This window comes from Gekko japonicus, unplaced genomic scaffold, assembly GCF_001447785.1.
Source record: "Gekko japonicus isolate JY-2015 unplaced genomic scaffold, Gekko_japonicus_V1.1 scaffold4, whole genome shotgun sequence".
NCBI lineage: Eukaryota > Metazoa > Chordata > Lepidosauria > Squamata > Gekkonidae > Gekko > Gekko japonicus.
In genome coordinates, this window is record NW_015165234.1 from 3,278,579 (window position 1) to 3,299,879 (window position 21,301).

Genomic DNA, 21,301 nt, shown 5'->3' on the forward strand with positions numbered 1-21,301 from the left:
CCACCCTCAGCAGGCTTCATCCCTAAAATATCCCTAAAATGTGTGTGAATGGTCCATAATTCCCCAGGCTGCTTTTAAAACATGAACCTGGGACCTGCACACCATCCTCTGAAGTGCTCTCTGTGGCAGTAATGGGGTGACTGCTGGCACCTTTTCCTATCTTTTTTTGCCTTGTGGTATTCTGCTTGTGGTGTGGTCTGTCTTCTTTGTGATGTGGCATGATTGTGTTATTGGGTTTGTTTCTTTTGAAGGGGAAGTGATGTGTTGTGAGTTAGGACATATTTTACCTCAGAATACAGTAGGTTCCTTATGCAACTGTCAATTCCAACTGCCTTGCGGGGGGGAGTTTGAGGTGTGGAATGGAGTGAAGTCCAATCAGCTTCCATATGCAAAAGACCTTGGAACGCTGGGCGGGACTGCACAAAGCAGCCAGTCAACCCAGCCAGCGTCTTCTGACTGACAGTTCTTGCGGCCGAACACTAAAGGTGTGCATTTGGAACGTTGGAGCCCACTACGGCTTTATATATAAGGGAGAGATTCCTGTAGCTAAGCTACTAGAAATTTATATGTGAAAGATCATTAATGCACTGAAAGAATGGAAAGTCAAAGTGCTGTATGCAGTAAATGGGCTGATTAAAGAAATGCAGTCAGTTACGTACCGATTTCTCTGTGTCTGCTGCGTAGGTATGCAAGTGCTTTCCTTAGGGCCAACCACAGCTCAGACTGAGGCTCTCTTATTCACTCTTATCTTCTAAAGTACAGATATAAAATTCCTTTGCATGCAAGCACAAGCAGGCTATTGCAAGGGAACAATGGGCTTGTTTCTTAAAATCCCATCCCTCCCCTTTATTAAAAATAGATATGATAAAATTAGGGGCTCTGGAGAGATCACAGGACTCCCAAATGCATTTTATGTTGCAGGCTGCTATCCAAAAATATGTTTAGCTCAACCACCAAAGACTTTATCTTTTCCAATTTAATAATCGTTTGATTCATGTAGCAGTCTCAGATGGCAAAAAAAAAAAAGGCTAATCCACTCATTCAGCAAATCCCATCTTTTCACACAATATTTAGTTTGGGGTCAGAACAAAATTGAGCTTCAGCGGTTTTTAGTCCAGTGAAATTAATACCAGCAGAAATGTTACATAAGTAGGACAGTTCAAAGGGAAAAGGCAAACATAGCAGAGAGAGGGAAAGATTTACAATAGTACAAGAATTCCATGTAGGACACCAATTAAAACGAGGTACATGTTTAAATTAGAGCACTGACTTCAACTAAAAAAATTTAATGACATTTTGAATCTCCACCTGTCCCAATTTATATGCATATGCATATACTGGAAAACTGGGAGGAGAGCTGATCCAGCACTAGCCCAATAAGCACAGAGCATTCAGGCATTTGGTGACTTCAGTACAGTATTCTAGAAATTATTTCCACTGTTATCTCTGCTGTGTTTCACTAGTTTGGTTTCAGGCTGCTAAACCATTGGTTCAAGGCAGCCTTTTTAATCTTCAGCCATTCAATGGTGCTAAACAGAAATTGTTGTGTGCACTGCCAGATGTGTACTTCCGCATGAGACACTGCTGGTTCTACCAGCACAACTACTGTGCATCGTTCTGTTTTCCTTCCTGATATCTTACCTTTTCTTGCTAACAGTTCTGCAAAAAATTAAATACCAGGTTTGGAGTAAAGCATGCAAATCAAGAAAGTTTTTGTGAGACACCAATGTGCAGTAATTTGAATTAGTTGCATAATTCATTTTAAACATTTTGGCTCTTTCTTTGGTGAAGAATGGCATTTTTCTTTTGCCTGGGATCCGAATTAGCCACAGAGAGTTTCAGGGTATGTTCAAAACAGTTGTCACTAGCTGTCATGATCTGGGCTGTGCCACCAAAGGCCTACTAGGCCCAGGGAACCTGGCTAGCAGTAGGTGAGGCTGGGCCTACAATTCCCAGAAGCCCCTGAGAGGTTTTGGAGCAAAAATTGGCCAATAGGGAAGAAGAGGGCTGGGGAACAAAAGGGCTGGTGCCAGAGCAGAAGCTGTTCTTTTACCCAGAGGGCAGAGCCAGAAGGAAGGCTGCTGCAGGGAAGAAACCCTCATACTGAGAGAAGGGTGAGTAGTCTAGTTCCACTTGGAATAGTGAGCTAGGGACAGTATATATTTAGACGCGTTAGGGCATTTGATGTCTTTTCTTTTCACCCACTTACAGTTATTATTTTGCACCTTGTTGTTTGACCTCCTATAAAATAAACCTTTTCCTTGTTTCACTCTGCCTGGTCCTCACGCCTGTTATTCGGCCAAAAGGGAGGTCTGAAGGTCTTGGGAGGGTGCTGTGGGCCTTCTCAAGGGAACCTAAATCCAGAGTGGTGGCAGCGTCAGGTGACACCCCACCTGAGCTGTGACACTAGCATAACAAGGAAATGAAAAACAGAAACAAGAAGGCCAAAGACATAAAAAAACTAGAGCATGTTGTGACTAATCAAAATGTACTTTAAAAGACACATCTAGCTGACATGAAAAGTCCTTTCTGTTTATCCACCATAGCAATATTAAGTCTCTGATCAAAAACAAAATGCTAAGTAAGCAGTTATGGATGGGAAAAAATAAAGAACTTATAAGCACTGCTTATTTATTTATTTATTTATTTATTATTAAAACATTTATATCCTGCCTTTTTGTGTTCAAGGTGATTTACAATAATAGTTAAAAACATGCCCGAAATCTCCCCCCACCCTTTATGTAAGCTGCTCTGAGACTCCTTCGGGTAGTGAAGGGTGGGGTATAAAACCAACTCTTCTTCTTAATTTTTATACCTATGTAATAACACTTTCTGTATTGGTGAACATATCATGTCTACTATGCTTTTGTCAGACCGTTGTAATCCTAGTCCCATTACATCGCTTATTAGATGTTTTATCCTATTGATGGCATGGATTTACACTGTGTATCTACCTTGAGTCTCAGGGAGAAAGGTAAACTATAAATACATACATACATACATTATTTATTTATTTATTGGATTTATACCCCGCCCTCCCAGCCGAAGCAGGCACAGGGCAACTTACAAGGCCATTGGCAATAAAAACATTAAAACAATAATGATAAAAACACAATAGTATCAAAAATATAAAGTGCTATATCTGGTAGGATGGCAGGAACATACATACATACATACATAAATGTGACCTTTACTAGTTTGATGCCAATAAATTTGTTATTATAAGCAGCAGCAGATTGAGACATTAAAACATTTCTAGAAAAAGCTGGGACAAGTGACCCCTCCAGTGCCAGCATACTGCAGGGTCCACTCAGCTGAGCCTCGGCTGCATCAACAGTGACAACAGGTATAGATTGATTAACCTGGCTCATCTCCTTTCTCCAAGGTTGGGGACAAAGGGTGGCTCTGGGGGAGCAGCTGTCCCGAAGGCACCCACAAATTTGCAGAGTGCCTCAAGGGGCGGTGTTTCCCCGATGCTATTTAAAATCTATATGCGCCCCCTTGCCCAGATTGCCTGGAGGCATGGGCTAGGGTGTCACCAATATACGGATGACACCCAGCTCTATCTGTTGTTGGGCGGTCAGTCCGACTCTACCCCGGAAAACCTGGACCAGACGTTACAGGACATGGTTCGATGGCTTAGGCTGAGTCCATTGAAATTGAATCTAACAAAGACAGAGGTCCTGTGCCTGAGTTGGAGCAGATCGGGGGTAGGGATCCCACTACCGGCCTTCGATGGGGCACCGTTGGTGCCAGCACCAAGGGTCAGGAGCTTGGGAGTGCTCCTGGATGCATCCTTAACAATGGAGGCCCAGGTAGCAGCCACTGCCAAGGCAGTATTTTACCATCTCTGGCTGATCAGGCAGCTGGTTCCCTTCCACGAACGCAATGATCTGGTAACAGTGATCCACGCTATGGTCACCTCGAGGCTGCCCTTGGCACAACTCCAGAAGTTGCAGCTGGTGCAAAATGCGGCAGCCAGGCTGTTGATGGGTTTCCCTATGTGGGAGCACATCCAGTCTGTGCTAAAGTCATTGCACTGGCTGCCAATAGCATACCGGATTCGCTTCAAGGTGCTGGTTTTGACCTTTAAAGCCCTTTATGGTCAGGGCCCTACCTACCTGAGGGACCAGCTTTCCCCATATGTTCCCCAGAGAGCACTATAGTCAGGGTCGCAGAACCGCTCCCCCCCCCCCGGCCCAAAGGACGCCAGGCTGGTATTGACTAGGACCAGGGCATTCTCTGTAGCAGCTTCAACCTATTGGAATAAGCTTCCAGAGGAGATCAGGGCCCTGTGGGACCTCTTACAGTTCCGCAGGGCCGCAAAAACAGAGCTCTTCTGTCAGGCATTCGGGTAAGGAGCTGCACGTTACCATCTATGCCCGGTGCCAAATTTACCGCCAGCCTGAGCCCGCCGAGAGCAAAGGTACCACTGACTGTATGTTTTTGAATGCACTTTACCATAGTTATGTCACCATTGATGTCAATGTTTTAATAATTTTAGCTTGCATTTTATATTGACATTTATATTATTGTTTTTAGTGCTTCTTTATAAGCCTGCCTCGGCGGGGAGAGCAGGGTAAAAGTTAAAGTAATAAATATAAATATAAATAAACCAACACCCACTGTCATCACTGTGGCTCAGGTCTGAGTCAAGCAGACCCTGGAGCACTGCAAGCACTGCAAAGGCTACCTGGCTCAGCTTGCTCATGGACAACAGTACCAGTACCCAGATCTTTCACGGTAAGCTAGAAAAGATTGTGAAAGAAAATGAGGCAAGAGTTTGCTACAGCAACAGATCATTGATACAGAAATGGATTTACTACTGCAGTTCATCTCTTCTCTCTACTCATTCTTACAGAAATGTTTTAAATGTTTTTTTTAAAAAGCTGAAGAATTCAATGCAGTTCTATTCCTGACCTCTTTCGAATCCTTCATTCATTCATTCACTTCATTTATATTCTGCCTTTCTACCCAGAGCAGCTGACATTGTTCTCCTCTCCATTTTATCCTCACAACAATCCTGTGAGATAGCTGTGATTGGTCCAAGGTCAGCAAGCTTCCATGGCAGAGTGAGTAAATGACTAACACAACAATACTGATGCCAGTCACCTTGGAGGGTTTGAAGTCTACATTATAGCCTACTGTGTATCAGATCTGTGCAACCTGGCTCTTGCCAATCCACAGACGATGCTTTGAGAGTGAAGGAAGGCTTCGTCTGGTGATGGGAATGTGAAGCAGCAACAACATAAAGGAGGAAAGAAACAAAATGGGGTGGGGTGGAGTGGAGTGGAGTGGAGTGGAGAGGAGAGTGGAGTGAGAAGGGATGAGGAAGAGCATGGCAGATCTGTGACAAGGACCATAACCCCTATTCCTTTGTTGCTCAAACCAGAGAAAGAGTGCCTGACCAGGAAACTTTTATGGGACTGGGAATTTACCACAAATAACTGTGGCTGTTGGTTGTCTAAGAGGCTTCTTTGATGGTCTGGCCTGTAAACCCTAAATCCAGGCTTTAGTCTGGGTTTGTTGCTGGTTCATGAACTGAATCCATTGGGCTCCAGGTCCAAAACTTACCATGGGCTTTAATTCTCACAATACCTGTGGATCCTGAATCCACTGAACAAAATTTTCCATCCAGAACTGCACTAGATTTTCCACCCTCCATTCCAGAATCCCTGTCTTGGCCCCTTTCATATTACCAGTGGGGGTGGGGGTCCCCTCTCCATGACTGGCAAGCCAGGGGAATTACCACCACCACCACCCCGGCAAGAAGCTGGAAATAAATGTGACATGCCTATGTCAGAAGTGATGCAGGCACATTGGTGATGTCAGGGGGGTGATGCTCTGGGTTTGGGGCAAAACTCTATGGTAGAAGCTAATTCTACCATAGAGGTTTTGCCCACAAACCAGAGCATCACCCCTGATGTCCCCGTAGGCATGTCACATTTATTTCCAGGTTCTTCCTTCCCTGTTCCTGGTAAGTTCACCCCACCCCCCACTGGCTGGTTTGATGGACCTGGCAACGCTATCCGTTGCTGGCCCAATTCCTTGTAAAGGGACAAGAGGGTGAATGTTTCAGACAGCGTATTTAACTCTGTTAATGAGCTGTGTCCGAAGTGCTTTGTCCATTTCAAACTGTACAGCTTTCTTGCAACTTTTTCTGCCTTTTTTGAACATGCTAACTTTTGCACTATTGGGCTAGACGAGAATAGCAATTCACTGCTATAATGACAGCCTTCAGATGCTTGCAGCTGTTAAGCTTCGTAGAAACAAGAGGTGAAAAGTAGCTTGTTGGGTGGTGGGGGCTCAGTGCATGCAGTGATTGGTGTTACAGCAGCTGCTAACCAAAGGTGCTTTTAGCAAATTATCTTATGTTCAGTCATCCATGTAGCCCATGAATGGCAAGCTGGAATTGGCCAGGTGCCACTTGATCTGTGGCCAAGAGAATCTCAGGTATATATCTCATATCTCAGGGAGGCAAATTTTTTCTTTGTGGGTTGAAGTTAGGTGAGTGTGCAGTGTTATGTGTTGGTTGCAGCTAGGCTAGCATTGTTTGAACCATAGTCAACATCACAGCCATTGTTCTCATTCTGCTAGTCTTCTGGAATTAAGAATAGTGGCTGTCCAATTTCCATGTGTCCCTTGCAACTCTGTTTGAAATTGCCAGGACCCTAAGACATTGGATGCAGCAAAAAGCTAACCATATGTGTACTCCAATTGCAGTGGGGGGGGGGGGATGTCAATTGCAGTTTGGTACCTTGCCAATAAAGACTGCTTTTATGAACTTCACAAACACTTTGATGTTTGGTCCCATTTTGCAAATGGGGCACAAGTGACTTCATATGAAAAAGTTAAAAAAAATCTGTTTGTGGCCAGGAGCCAGTGGTCTGAAATGACACCAGAAAATCCATTAACAACCAGCAGCTAAAATGGATTATAAAGGCTACTTGAATGGGGGCTTTTTCAGCAAAGGAATCTTCCAGGCACACCTAAAGCATGGAGGTAGCATGCTGTACCTGCAGCTCAATATGCACGTAGAGATTCCTACCTATAGTAGGTTTAGTTCAGAGACAAATAAATGCAAGCTAAACCAGAAATAAACACTATACCTTAGAGAAACTATTGTCACTCCAAAACATTGCTTGCTGGGCAAATGGAGTAATAGCAGCTCGAACGTAACTTTGCAAATATACCTTCAAGTAAGTAAGGAGTAAGGTAGTAAGGAGAACAAAAGATTTAAAATTTCCATATTAATAGAGAACCTATTAATCAGCTTCCCAGTTTTTGAGTTGTTGTTTGCATATTACTGAACACCTAGAAGAGAGGGTTATCCTCCAAAAATTAATTCATGATGTAAGGATTAAAAAAAAACTTAGAACAATCAATATGTATAGTCAGGGGTCATTTCGAGCTGAAACGAGCATGAACGGCGTTCCGGGAGTAGCAATATTTCCCCATCTCCCTTGCAAGCAAGCAAACACACACACATGCTCTCCCTTCCCTTTGCTCCTCCACTGGGCTCTGTATTTCTCATCTGGCATTGCAGCTTCCTCTCTCCAGCATCTCCTATTTCCTGCTTGGGGGAGGAGAGAATGCAAACCTTCCTTTGATTGGCTGAGGGCTCCTCCCCTCCTCCTCTGGGGAGGGAGGGGGAGGGAAACAGTCAGTGCCAGCAATGTTTTCTTCCAGCTGCTTTGGCCTACAGACTTCTTCGGGGGGATGCTAAAGAGAGCATGTCAGAGAGAGAGAGATGGATTCCCTTTTCCATTTCTAACAGATGGGGGGAGCCTAACAGTACGGTTTGCATTCCTTATTAGTGAAAGGGAGCAAGAGTCCAGCAGCACCTTAAAGATTAACAAAATTTGTGCCAGGCAATAAGCTTTCATGAATCACTGCTTACTTCTTCATATACAACTGGAATGTGAGGCCATCTGTCCTTATATCTTGGAAAGTGAAGTGATTTCAGATGACAATAGCAGGCATTGTTAATGAGAGAAACAACCTAGGTCTCAGTCCAATCCAGGAGTTTGCATTGTCTTGAGCTTCATTATCAGTTGCAATTTAGCAGTCTCTCTTTCTAATCTCCCTTTGAAATTCCTTTGTTAGAGAACTGCTACTCTTAGGTCAGCAACTGAATGTCCTGGAAGGTTAAAATGTTCCCCCACTGGTTTTTGAATGTTGTGGTTTGGAATAGCAGTAGAAAAAGTCAGAGTCCAGTAGCAGAGACACTTTAAAATTTCCTTTTGCCCTGTCTGCAGCCCAGAAAGAACATTGGCAAGAAATGTGCACTTTGTACATGTTCATGCCCTTCATTTTGCTGTTACTTGCTCTTTGTTTTACTGTTACTTAAAATGGTGTGGTACAGTTTCAAAGGGACAACTAACTGGGATGTATAAAAGGAATGACAGGATTGCTCATTAGAAACAATGGGAGAGGCTTGAAGGCCCATTGGAGATAATGGGAGTCAGAAATGCCAACTGACTTGCATGGGCTCCACTGAAATACATTGCAGCACACAAAAAGTTGCAAAGAAAATGTGGAATGGTTTTTCCATTAAAGTCTTTGGGCCCAGATAGGCTACTCTGGGACTGGAATGACAGCTTGCAGAGTGGAGAGACTGTCCCTAGGAATAGAATCTGTGGTCTGGTACTGGAATGACAGTCCCCAGAGTGGAATGATGATCCCTAGCAATAGAATCTGTGCTGTGGGACTAGAGTGACAGGTCACAGAGTGGAATGACAGGACAACCCCTGGGAATAGGATCAGTGCTCTGGGACTGGAATGGCAGGTTGCAAAGTGGAATGACAGCCCCTGGGAATAGGCTCAGTGCTCTGGGACTTGTAGGATATGAGTTTGAAGTGAGAAGAAGATTGCCGCTACTCCTGTTTCATCATTAATTGTAGAGTTGTTGATTTTGTAATAAATGTTTGTTATATTGAAACCAATTAACATCTTGACTATTTTCTTTGTGCTTTTGAAGCAGTTTTTCTCCAGGTAGGCTCGCCAGCTCTGATTTGGGAAATACTTGGAGATTTTTGAGGTGGATCCTGAGTGGTGGGTGTTGCCTTCTTACACAGGTGGGCATTGCTTCTGATGTCAAGGGGTGTGGCATATGCAAATAAGTTATGCTAATGAGCTTCTGCACCTCTTTTTCTACAAAATGACCCCTGTGTATAGTGTACAAGGAGCTCTACTTGTTGAATTCCATACTGATATATTTGTGTCTATTGTGAGTGGCAATGAACTGCAGCAAGAAATGAATTCTATCCACATCGTTTCAAAGTGAAAAAGCTGTTGACCACCCTGGCTGGGGGAAGAGAAATGAATGTGGAAAGAGAAAAATGAAAATACAGAAAAGCACAAAGGAATTTTCTAGAGTCAGCTTGGCAGCCCTGAATTCTATTTGCTGCAATCTATAAACAATACATAGGAACTGCCAAGCTGTGATCTTTCCTAAAAATAGCTCCCAAACATGAAGTAGACCACATTCTGGACAGAGCAATTATAATGCTGAATTGTAAACTGTTAACAATATTAATTAGTCTGCTTGGTGAGAATCAAAGGTTTGATATCCAGCAAAATACACTTGGATGTTCATCTGACTTCCATTTCTACTTGTAGTGGTTAAAGGTTTTAAACAAAAACAGAGAACAGACCTTAAGAAATGTCTGTTGGAGTAGGTTGCTAAGGAGAGCTGGGCTAAGCAGCATGTAACATTTATCCAAGAATACAATCTGGTGGTAAATATATTAAGTACGGTAGATGCAGAAACAGTGGAAGAGTTAATTCACAACAGACTTTATGGTAGGGATACCAAATCAGCCACTGGAATCTTTCAACATACCCATTTCTCTTGCTCATATTGTGTTGGATCCTAGCAGTTTTTCCTCTGACAAAATAGGAAGAAGAGGCTACTTTTGATCGCCAAAAAGTGTATGACATAGTAGGACATATGTGGACAAACCATACAAGATAAATGATGCAGTAAGGAGAAGAACTGGACAAGATCAAGTGGAAAAGAAGGTAAGATCCAGTCTACTGTTTCCTCAGCATGGGTCACATACATATACACTGGCATTATAACAAACGGCAACTTGGCTGTTGTACAAAACTTTTCCTCCCCATGCTTCCAAACAATGTCACCTGCACATCCGGTCCTCTGGCAAGGCAGGATACAAATGGAAAATAATAAATAAATAAATAAATAAATAAATAAATAAAATTCCAGTAAAATAGCTGTACATTTGTGACCAAGGGCCCGTTGAGACTTTAATTCACTACATCATATATTGTCCTCTGTGTAAGAGTTCCAGAGAGAGATTTCTGAATAGAAAAATGGGGTTAGGGGTTTGGTGGGGATGTTTCCTACTGTCTGATCTGGATTAAGAAAACTGACCTAGAATCAGCAGTTTTTGCTTTAGCAGCTGAGAAAATCAGAAGAACTGAGTATGGATAATCAACTGCTGTTTCTGCAGCAGTGATACATTTTTTAAGATACATAGAAGAACACTGTCCTAACCCCAAATATATTTAACTGTAATGAACTAATCTGATGCAATCCATGAATTTCAGGTACTGGTTTCAAATTCAGACTTTGTTTAATGTTGTTTAATATCTACATGCGCCCCCTCACCCAGATTATCCAGAGGTATGGACTGGGTTGTCACCAATACGTGGATGGCACCCAGCTCTATCTTCTACTGATGGATGACCACCCGGACTCAGCCCCAAAAAATCTGGACACCAATCTAGCTGGTTGGTTACAACACAGCAGACTGAAACCGAATCCATCGGAGATGGAGATTGTGTACCTGGGTGGCAGGGGATTGGGATCAGGGATCAGGCTCCCAACCGTTGATGGTGCCCTATTGGTGCTGGTGCCAAGGGTAAAGAGCCTGGGGGTGTTCCTAACTATGGAGGCCCAGGTCACGTCACCACCACTGCCAGGTCTGCTTTTTTTAATCAGAGACAGATCAGGCAGTTGACCCCATATCTCACTCCCTGGGATCTGGCTACAGTGACCCATGCAATGGTCACTTCCAGATTAGATTATTGTAATTCTCTCTATGTGGGTCTGCCCTTGACTCTGCTCCAGAAACTGCAGCTGGTGCAGAACGCAGTGCCACAGGTACTGATGTCACTGCCTGTGAGGGCCCTCATCTGCCCAGTGCTGCGCGAACTGCACTGGCTGCCTATTGAGTACTGGATCCACTTCAAGGTGGTGGTGCTTACCTTTAAAGCCCTATATGGCCAGAGGGGCGCATATCTCTGAGACCGCATCTCCCTCTATGAGCCCCAAAGGGCTTTACAATCTGCCAATCAATATCTTCTTCTGGTCCCTGGCCCCAGGGACGTCCATCTCACCTCGACTAGGGCCAGGGTTTTTTCAGCACTGGCCCCTACCTGGTGGAATGAGCTCCCATATGAGATCAGGGCTCTGCGGGACCTTTTAGAGTTCTGCAGGGCCTGCAAGATGGAGCTCTTCCACCAGGCTTTTAACTAGGGTGACAGACATCTCTACTTCCTTACTGGTCCTCCCCTCAGCGGGTCAGAACTGTACACCAGAGATGGTATCTGTGAGGCCTTAATTTTAATGACAAGTGCACCAGATAAAGGATAGGGCTGTATTTTATTGCTTTTTTAATTGTGTTAATTTTTGTATATTGTATTTTTATCAAATCTGATGTAACCCACCCTGAGCCTGCTATGCAGGGAGGGTGGGATATAAGTTGAATAAAATAAATAAATAAATAAATAAATGTACCAGGTGGTTTTGTGCTTGCACACAATTTAAGTGGGATATTTATCAGTGGTACAGACTATACTTCCAAGGCCATTAATTTTGCTGATTATAATTTCTAAGGCAACATTTTGTGATAATTTTGTGATATGTGATAATTTTTCACTTCTATAAAAGTTCAACAAAGGGGGCAGGTGTATGTCAGCTTAAAGACATAGAGGGTGCAGTTATTTCCCAGATATGCGTGTTCATTTATTTCATTGAAGGCCAAGTTACTGCTCCTTTTGTCCTTTGAGGTTGGTCCATTAAACATACAAGTGCATAAATGTATGGCATGTTTTGATGTTGGGTAACACATCACCAAGTTCAGGGCAGCTTTTTGAAAGCTTAGCTGTGACCCTTATATTTATTTATTTACTTACTTTAAACATTTCTATGCTGCCTTTTCACCCACCTCAAGGCAGTGAATATCAAAATATGAAAACATTTCAAATATTAAAAAGCATTTAAATACAAATGTTTAAAACAAATATAACATATAAAAACACACAAACAGGAAGGAGGGCTAATAAGAATTAGCTGGGGAATCCCAAACAAAACAAAAAATCTTCACCCACTGTTGGAAGATGATACAGACAAATCTCCCTGGAAAGGAAGTTCTAAAGTTTTGGTGCCATGACTGAGAAGATGCCACCTATCTAACCTCAGGTGGAGGGGGTACCCAAAGAAGGGTCTCTGAAGATGAATGGAGTGTTCAGGTAAGTTCATGTGGGAGCAGGTGGTCCTTATATGAGCCTAACTAGTACTACACTGTAGGCTAGGAATTCCATTTTCAGAGAACCAAGTGGTGTGTTTTTTTAACTCCCTCAGCTGGTGCCCGGGAAATGATACTTGCTAAGTGAGTTTTTAGACAAACTGTGGACTCTATACCTGGAAATCCCAGCATATTGTGTAGTTAGGGTGTACGTACAAAACCATTCGTTGTAAAGAGTGATGTGTTGGTGCTGCTGTGGTGTACTGTCCTCAATTGTTCTTGCCCATGACCTCACCTGTCCCATCCACCCCCCATGATATAAAGGTAAAGGTTGTTTTTTATATCAGCAAGTGACTTGTCTGCAAAAGTGTCTGTTCTGCTTTCACCTTTTGTTCTTCTCATCAGCTTCTTCAAATGTATTTCAATTTTTTTTAAACCTAGAAGTTGTCTACACACAACACACTGACTGCTGTGCTGCCCTTCACACTCCAACTATGGTGTTTTGTCTATTTTTAAATAGGTACCTCTCTTTCCCAGTAGAGGGAAAGAGACATAACAACATAACAACATAGAGACATAACAACAACATAACAACATAGAGACATAACAACAACAACAAAAAGCTGCAGAGTACCAACAGAGAAAAGGCATAGGAGTCACAAGACACTTTAAATCTGATAAGAAACCAGGTACAGGGTTGCCATCTTCTAGGTAGGGCCTGGAGTTCCCCTGAAATTACAAGTAATCTTCAAACTACAGTTTTCCTGGAGAAAATGTCAGTTTCAGCGGGTAGACCCTAGGGAATCACACCCCTGCTGAGCTCCCTTCCCTCCCCAAATGCCACCCTCCCCAGGCTCTGCCCCAAATCTCCAGGAATATTCCAAACCAGAGCAGACAACCCTAGATGTAATAACTGCCTTTCTTAAAATTCTGAAGCAGAAGGTTTAGCAAACTATCTAACTAGGAATAAGGCCCACTGTGGAAATAAATACAACGAGCTCTAGAAAGAGGCTCTGGGAGAGTGCCCCGGCCTTGTGCACTCAACGTCAATTTGCTGTGGCGACCTCAGCAGGGTATAATGACACAGAGTCCACTGTTTTCTCCAGGGGAGCTCATCTCTGCCATCTGAAGAGCAGTTGTAATTCTGTGTGATCTCCATCCCTCCCCTGGAGATTGGCAACAATGGTTCCCCATGAGGGAATGGCTGGCTTGGAGGGGGGAGTCTATGGCATTCTACCTGTCTGAGGTCCTACCCCTCCTCAAATCTCACCCTCTCCAGGCTGCACCCCGCAAATCTCCAGGAATTTCCCAACCTGGAGTTGGCAACCCTATCTCCCTCCCAGCCAACCGTCAACCTACTGTTATCTGCCCCCTGGCTTCAGCTTTCCATCTCCTCCCTCTCCCTCCTAGAGAGCAGTTGTGATTCTAAGTTATCTCCAGTTCCCACCTGGAGATTGGCAACAACGGTTCCCCATGAGGGAATGTCTGGTTTGAGGGGTGGAGTCTATGGCATGGTACCGGTCTGAGGTCCCACCCCTCCTGAAACCTCACCCTCTACAGGCTCCATCCCTCAAATCTCTAGGAATTCCCCACCTGGAGTTGGCAACTCTATCAGGATTGGCCCCAATGAGTTTTCTCCCAAAGGCCAAAATAGGTGTGGAAAGGGCCTTTTACTGACAGAACCTGTTTGCCCAGCAACAGGCACTGAGGAGAAAGGACAGCTGCCAGCTCTGATTAGGGAAATACCTGGAGATTTGGGGGGGTGGATCCTGTGGAAGGCAGCATTGGGGGGGATGGAAGGATTCAGCAGGGGATAATGCCATAGGGTCTACCCTCCAAAGCATCCATTTTCTCCAGGGGAACTGATCTCTGTCATTTGGAGATAAATTGTAACAGTGGAATATCTCCAGGTCCCACCTGGAGATTAGCAACCCTAGGGGAAAGTCAGCCACACAGCAGGGGGTTGAAGAGAATGGTTTGATGGTCACTGGCCCAACTCATTAGCCAGCCAGCCATGGTGGAGGCAAAAAGGAGAGAGAGCCATTTTAAGTTTATTCTGACAGGAAAGTGGGCAGGGGAGGGGTTATGCTGAAAGTCCTTTGTTTTTTTACTACAGAAGCAAGCTTGGTTGCCTACCACCAGCCACTGAGGGAACAGTTAGTCACAGTTAGTCCCACACAGCAGCCAAAAGAAGTGTCTTCCTCAGGAGAGAGTCTGGCTTTCCAAGAGCCGCAGCCAGACCCTACCTGGTGCTGCTGCTGAAGTAAGGCGGGGGAGCCTTTGAAAGGTGCTGGGCAGCCTTCTCTGTGGTGCAGCCTACTGAGCTATCACCCTGACGATGCGCCAGCCTTGCGGCTGAGGGAGAGGGGCCACAAGAGGCAGCAAAGGTGAGTGCTTCCCCTGCTTGCCACCTTGCTAGGTCTGCCTCCTTCTCCCCCATGGAGGGGTTGCCGGTCTCTTGACAAAGCATCCATCCTGTTCTCCAGCTCCCTCCAGACTGAGGGTGAGATGCTGGCTGCCAGCTCTGTGGGCAGGGCCGAGGCAACTCAGTGAGGCAATGCAGCCAGGGGATTGGCAGACCTTCAGAGTGGCAGCTAAGGGAGCCAAAGGCTGTGGGAGCATGTGGAATGTAGAGGAAAGTGGGACATGAAAACTCTTTTATATATAAGGCGAGATTAGGTTTACCATTTGCCTCTTGGCACTGTGTGATCTATTGCCCCTGCCTCAATCCCCCACTCTTGAGGAGTGGGAGAAAAAACAAAGGGAATTGTGTTAATAGTGATGCTCGAGGGATTTTCTGCAATCTTTATGGTAAAAACCATAGAATCTGGGGAAATTCCTAGTGTGTCACCCAAAAGTGACATCATGGCCATCAGCCTGGAAGTGATATCACATCCTCCACACTGCTCTAGGAATTTTCCAATCTCTATGGTAAATATGGTAAATACCATAGAACTTGAGAGGGTTCTTAGAGTAATTCTCACATTCTGCCAGAAGTCACATTCTGCCAAAGCTCCACCTTCCCCAGTCTCACACCCCCAATCTATCATTTTCTGGTGCAGAGCTGTCAACCCTAAATCTAATCTGGATGTTACTAGGACATGTGTAACTATGATTCTAGATCAGACTCTTCCAAGAGAAGCTGCAATAAACCGCAGCCACATAACCATCCAGGAGCAAGACTGGGTCAATGAATATTCACAAAGAATGAACCTGAGCCTTCAGAGTAAGTGGAAACCCATCCAAATTAGGTTAAACCCCACATTACTTATCAGTAGAACCTCCCAGCCTACAGCACCTTTCCATTTTGTTTGAATTAAGCTCTAATTTATTTATGTTCAAACAGTCCATCATTATCTTCATATAGTAGTTCAGACAATCCACAGCCACCTAAGGATCTGCTGAGCAATAAAGCTGTCATCAACATTTAAACTGTATTAATAAAATTATTCTTCCTTTGTGGTGCATTCATTTCAGACTGGATCCAGTTAGGTAGTATGATGGACAGAAGGCTGTCCTGCCCCTGAAAGGAAAAACAGTCACTCAGAAGTCTCATCCCTGAGCCTATGGGACTGCTGCTCCAGCATCCAATCACCTTTCAGAGGGGTGATGGAACATTGGAGTGTAGAACAGAAGCAGTTAGTTCATATCTGCCTCAGGGAAAGTGCAGTCATAGTTTGGGTCAGCCTCAGCAAAAGAGCAGACAGTGAAGTGTAGCTAGGGTTGCCAGCCTCCAGGTGGGGCCTGGAGATCTCCCACTTTACAACTGATCTCCAGCTGACAGAAGTCAGCTGCCCTGGAGAAAATGGCTGCATTGAATGGTGGACTCTATGGCACTGTACCATGCCAAGGCCACTCCCTCCCCAAACCCCACCCTCTCCTTCATCCACTCCCAAATTCTCCAGGTATTTTCTAACCCAGACCTGGCAACCCTAAGTGTAGCTCTGCCTGATAGACCCTTTCTGCATGCATTTCTACCCCACGGTTTCTCCATACCCAATCCTGTTTGCCTTTACTCCAGATTCAGTGCTTGTAATTCTGGACCTCCAGTTTTCATCCTGGAATTGCAAAATATCCAGATTATGTATTCTTCATTACTCTGAAAAAAGTCACCCAAATTCAATCGTGGGTGGCATACTCCTGCAGGGGTCCATGCCCCAGCCTTCCATGTGGTGTTTTTCTTTGCCCCCATCAGTAAAATGATGTTTAGAGACAATTGCCATCCAGGACTTGGAGTAGTGTGTGTGCATCAACAGTTCTAAAAAGCATTAATACACAGTCCTGAAGTACATCAAAGCATGTGTGATAGTAGATTTTGCGTTATACCGGAAACAAAGCAAATGTTTGCTAAAGAACAACACCTGAATTGCATGGTGCTCGATGTCCGGTGGCTGGGATCACAGTTCCGGGGGGGAATGACATTCAGAGATTTTAGATAATATGCGGGCGAGCTGTGGGCTGCCATGTAGGTTGCGGCTGTGGTTCAATGGGGGAATACCCACCATGTCCCAAGAGGGAAGCCATTCCTTGACTTGAAAAACAAGCCTCTCCATCTGTCCCTATGCATTTTGAAAATTCACTGCATCGTCTGCCAAGGCTTGATTTACATACTGTTCATAGGTTTTGGGAGAAAGTCACCACAATGAAGTGAAAACCAATGCAGGTAATGCAGTGGTATTGCTTGTGCACTGCTTAAGAGTGCAGGATGGCAGAAAGCCACTCTCAAGATACCCTAGGTGGATGACTGCTGCGGAACCCATGCTTCAAAGCCTCTTCCAGCCCAGACGTAAGTACACTCATTTGGGGTTTTCCAACACCGCAGCTACCAACCATTGGAAAATGCCAATGCAAATCACTCCCATGGGGCACTCAGTGGCACTCCCTGGTGTGGGTGGGACGGCATCATTGTGAACAGAGGCATGTGCTAAGATGGCCCCTTAGGCTGGGGACGATAACATCTGAAGAATTTATTCTGCATTAGAATTACTCTGGTGTGGAACCAGGGCGAAGGAAAGTCTGTGGCAAAACAGCATTCAGAGAACCTGGGGAAACAGTGGAAGGAAATCAAACCGAGAGCTGAGCAATGCAGAATTTAGAAATAACCTGGTGGAAATGCAGAGCAAACCTTGAAGGCAAAGCAGAATTAAAAATATACAGCAAGTTGAAAGCGGGAGGCAATGCAGAGCAAAAAATATACCGTGAGGCAGAACAGCTGTGAGTGCAGGGAATAACCCAGTGCAAAAAGGGCCACAGTGTGGCAGAGTGGTTCAACTCTATCTCTGGGAGAGGGCAGAATACCTGGTTATTAGGCCTATATCTGGTGATGAGCAATCATACCATTCAGTCTGACTATTGGGAAAGAGCAGGCTGGATTGGGTGAAATACTGTGTGTGTGAAAACATCCTACCCAATGGATAGTCAATGAAAGCCTATTTGTACCTGAAAGAATTAAAGAGAATTTTGTTGGAGTGAGCAACACAGCATGCCTGGACACGGGGGGGTGGGGGGCACTACATCACTCTAGGTGTGTATAGGTGTTATCTCCTTGAGTGGGATGCCTCTCTTTGTCTTAACCTGAAAGCTGCTCTCTGACCCCTCCTCTCTCTTGCTTTGTCCTCTCACTCACTCAACATGGCCTTCCACTGAGACACATGTCTCTGCAGGTCTCTTCTGTAGATGCAGTGCCCTCATATTCCTACATACATAATGCTGGACAAGCTGGCTGTTTGTGATAAAAATATTCTTTCGATTAGGCTTCTTTCTCTTCTTTTGACTGCAACCTGAATGTGAACTAGATCTACTTGAATAAATGTAAGTTTAATTTTTTTGCAAAACACTTCTTGGGAGATTTATTTACTGCACTCAGTATCATGCTTCTATGACTGGGCAAACTCTGCTGTATTATCCAAATATCCCAGTAAATTTAAACCACACTCTGAAGCCATAACTAGCTTAAATTTATATGCCTCGCCCTGGTTTCTCCTTTGACTATCTGGAGATAACGTTGCCATCTTCAGGTTGGGAAAACCCCAGAGATTTTGGGGGTGGAGCCTGAGGAGGGCAGGATTGGGGGAAGGAAGGGACATCAATGCAGTATAATGCCATAGAGTCAACCTTCCAAAGTGGACATTTTATGCAGGTGAACTAGTCTCTTTTGCCTGGAGATCAGTTGTACATAAGAACATAAGAACATAAGAAATGCCAATGTTGGATCAGGCCAAGGCCCATCCAGTCCAACACTCTTTATCACACAGTGGCCAGAAATACCAGTGCCATCAGAAGGTCCACCAGTGGGGCCAGGACATTAGAAGCCATCCCACTGTTGACCCCCCCCCCAAGCACCAAGATACAGAGCATCACTTGCCCCAGAGCCCCTATCTATACCTTGTGGCTAATAGCCACTGATGGACCTCTGCTCCATATGCTTATCTAATTCCCTTTTGAAGCCGTCCATGCTTATAGCCGCCACCACTTCCTGTGGCAGTGAATTCCATGTGTGAATCACTCTTTGGGTGAAGAAGTACTTCCTTTTATCTGTTCTAACCCGACCGCTCAGCAATTTCATGGAGTGCCCACGAGTTCTTGTATTGTGAGAAAGGGAGAAAAGTACCTCTTTCTCTACCTGCTCTTTCCCATGCATAATCTTATAAACCTCGATCATGTCACCCCTCAGTCGTCGTTTCTCCAAGCTAAAGAGCCAAGCTATACTTGTTATGCTTATTGTGTAATTTGCTACCATTGTACCACCACTGCCATCGAAACTGTTTTTAGTAATTATGCTTGTGTGTTTTATGCCGACATTTATATTGTTGTTTTATCTGTGGCTATTTTTATGTAAGCCGCCCTGAGCCTGCCTCAGTGGAGAGGGTGGGGTACAAATCAAATCAATACATAAATTTTCAGTCCACTCAGTTGCAGCTGGGGAGAGTTCAAAGAGCTCCATCACATCTCGTCACATCACATGGTTCCAAAAACAGACACTCCAAACCAAAGCACAGAAAAGCTCTTCTAGCAGGAACTGCAGACAAAGCATTTCATCTCTTCTTCCTTTGTCTAGTCTTGCAATACTGTTTACAGGTCTGATCACTATATATTAAAAACGATATTACAGAAGTAGAAAAAGTACAGAAGAGGGCAGCCAAAACGATCAAAGTGTTGGAGCAGCTTTCCTTCGAGGGAAAGCTGAAAAGGCTGGGATTTTTCAGCTGAGAAATGACAGGTAAAGGGGAGACATATTAAAGGCTATAAAATTCTGCACAGGGTGGGGAAAGTGGATAGAGAGAGCTTTTTCTTGCTCTTCCATAACATTAGGACTCCAAGGCATCCAATGAAGTTGATGGGCAATAAGTACAGGACACTTAAAATGAAATAATTATTTACTCAACAAGTCATTAAACTGTGGGATTCACTATCAGTGCACATAGTAATGGCCATAGGTGTAGATGGCTTGAAAAGTGGGTTAGACAGATTCATGGAGGAGAGCGGCTACCAGTTATGGTGAGGAAAGGGAACCTGCATATACACAGGCAACAAACCTCTGAATACCAGTGATGGAAAGAAAGGCTTTCACTTCTATGCCCTGTTTGTTGACTCTATACTGATGGTAAGTAAGTTTAATCATGAGAATATCCCAAATTTTTAATCAATCATTCACGGTTCTGTCAACTGTGCTTTTTTTCATTCCTCAGCCAGTGATATTCCAGTAGCTGTCAAAAATTTCAGACTTCATAATGCTTTTTGAGTACTGATTTCTTGAAATAAGCAAGAAATACACTTTTTGTTGAAGTGTAATCCCTGTATTCAATAAATATTTTCAATTATTCCCCCCCCCCATAATTTTAAATACATTTACAACTTTACCAAACATGAAAGAAAACTGACAATTATAAATTTCACTCCACCTTCCTAGTGTACGATACTAGTGATGCTAACTTTGGGGGGGGGGGAATAAGTTATTTTCAAATGGACAAGGAAGAAAAATGTCCTTCCTCTTCTACATAATGTTCTTCATTAGAGAATGATTTATTCCAATCATTTTTCAAAGTTATTTTACTTGTCATTTTTCAAATTTTGTTAAAAATTATCCACTTTAAGCATTAAGTCTTTATTGTTTATAGAGCCATTTCTATTCTAATTTTTTTCAAAGAATATTGGTTCTCAAACTACCATATCACCATCCTCTAATTTTAAAGGATTTTATCTGTGTGTATGTGGGAATCTTTCCTCCATCCCCATCTCCACATAATTTGTGCTACAATAACAGCAATTCATTTTCTGTCTGGGAAAAACATGTAATCTTAAAAGTTATAGTGCCTTCAAACAGAGAAATCACTTATTCTCCTTATATTCAAAAGTTCAGCATAATTTAACATTCTGCATGTAAATCTTCTCATAAATGCTTCTCAGTTATTATAGCCATCTTTCTTGTTATTCTTCATTTAATCTTAGTTTCTCAATACTTGTGTTTTAACCAGTCATAAAATGCCCTCCATAGTCCCACAGATTTGGTGCCGTGGTTAAGTACGCGCACTCTAATCTGGGAGAACCGGGTTTGATTCCCCACTCCTCCACTTGCACCTGGCTGGATGACTTTGGGCAAGCCGTAGCTCTGATAAGAGCTGTCCTTGAAAAAGAGCAGTTTCTGTCAGAGTTCTCTCAGCCCCACCTACCTCACAGGGTGTCTGTTGTGGGGAGGGGAAGGGAAAGGCGTTTGTAAGCCGCTCTGAGTGTCACGGCAGGGGCAGGCATGACACTGAGACACCTTCGGGTAGTGAAGGGCGGGGTATAAATCCAATCTCTTCTTCTTC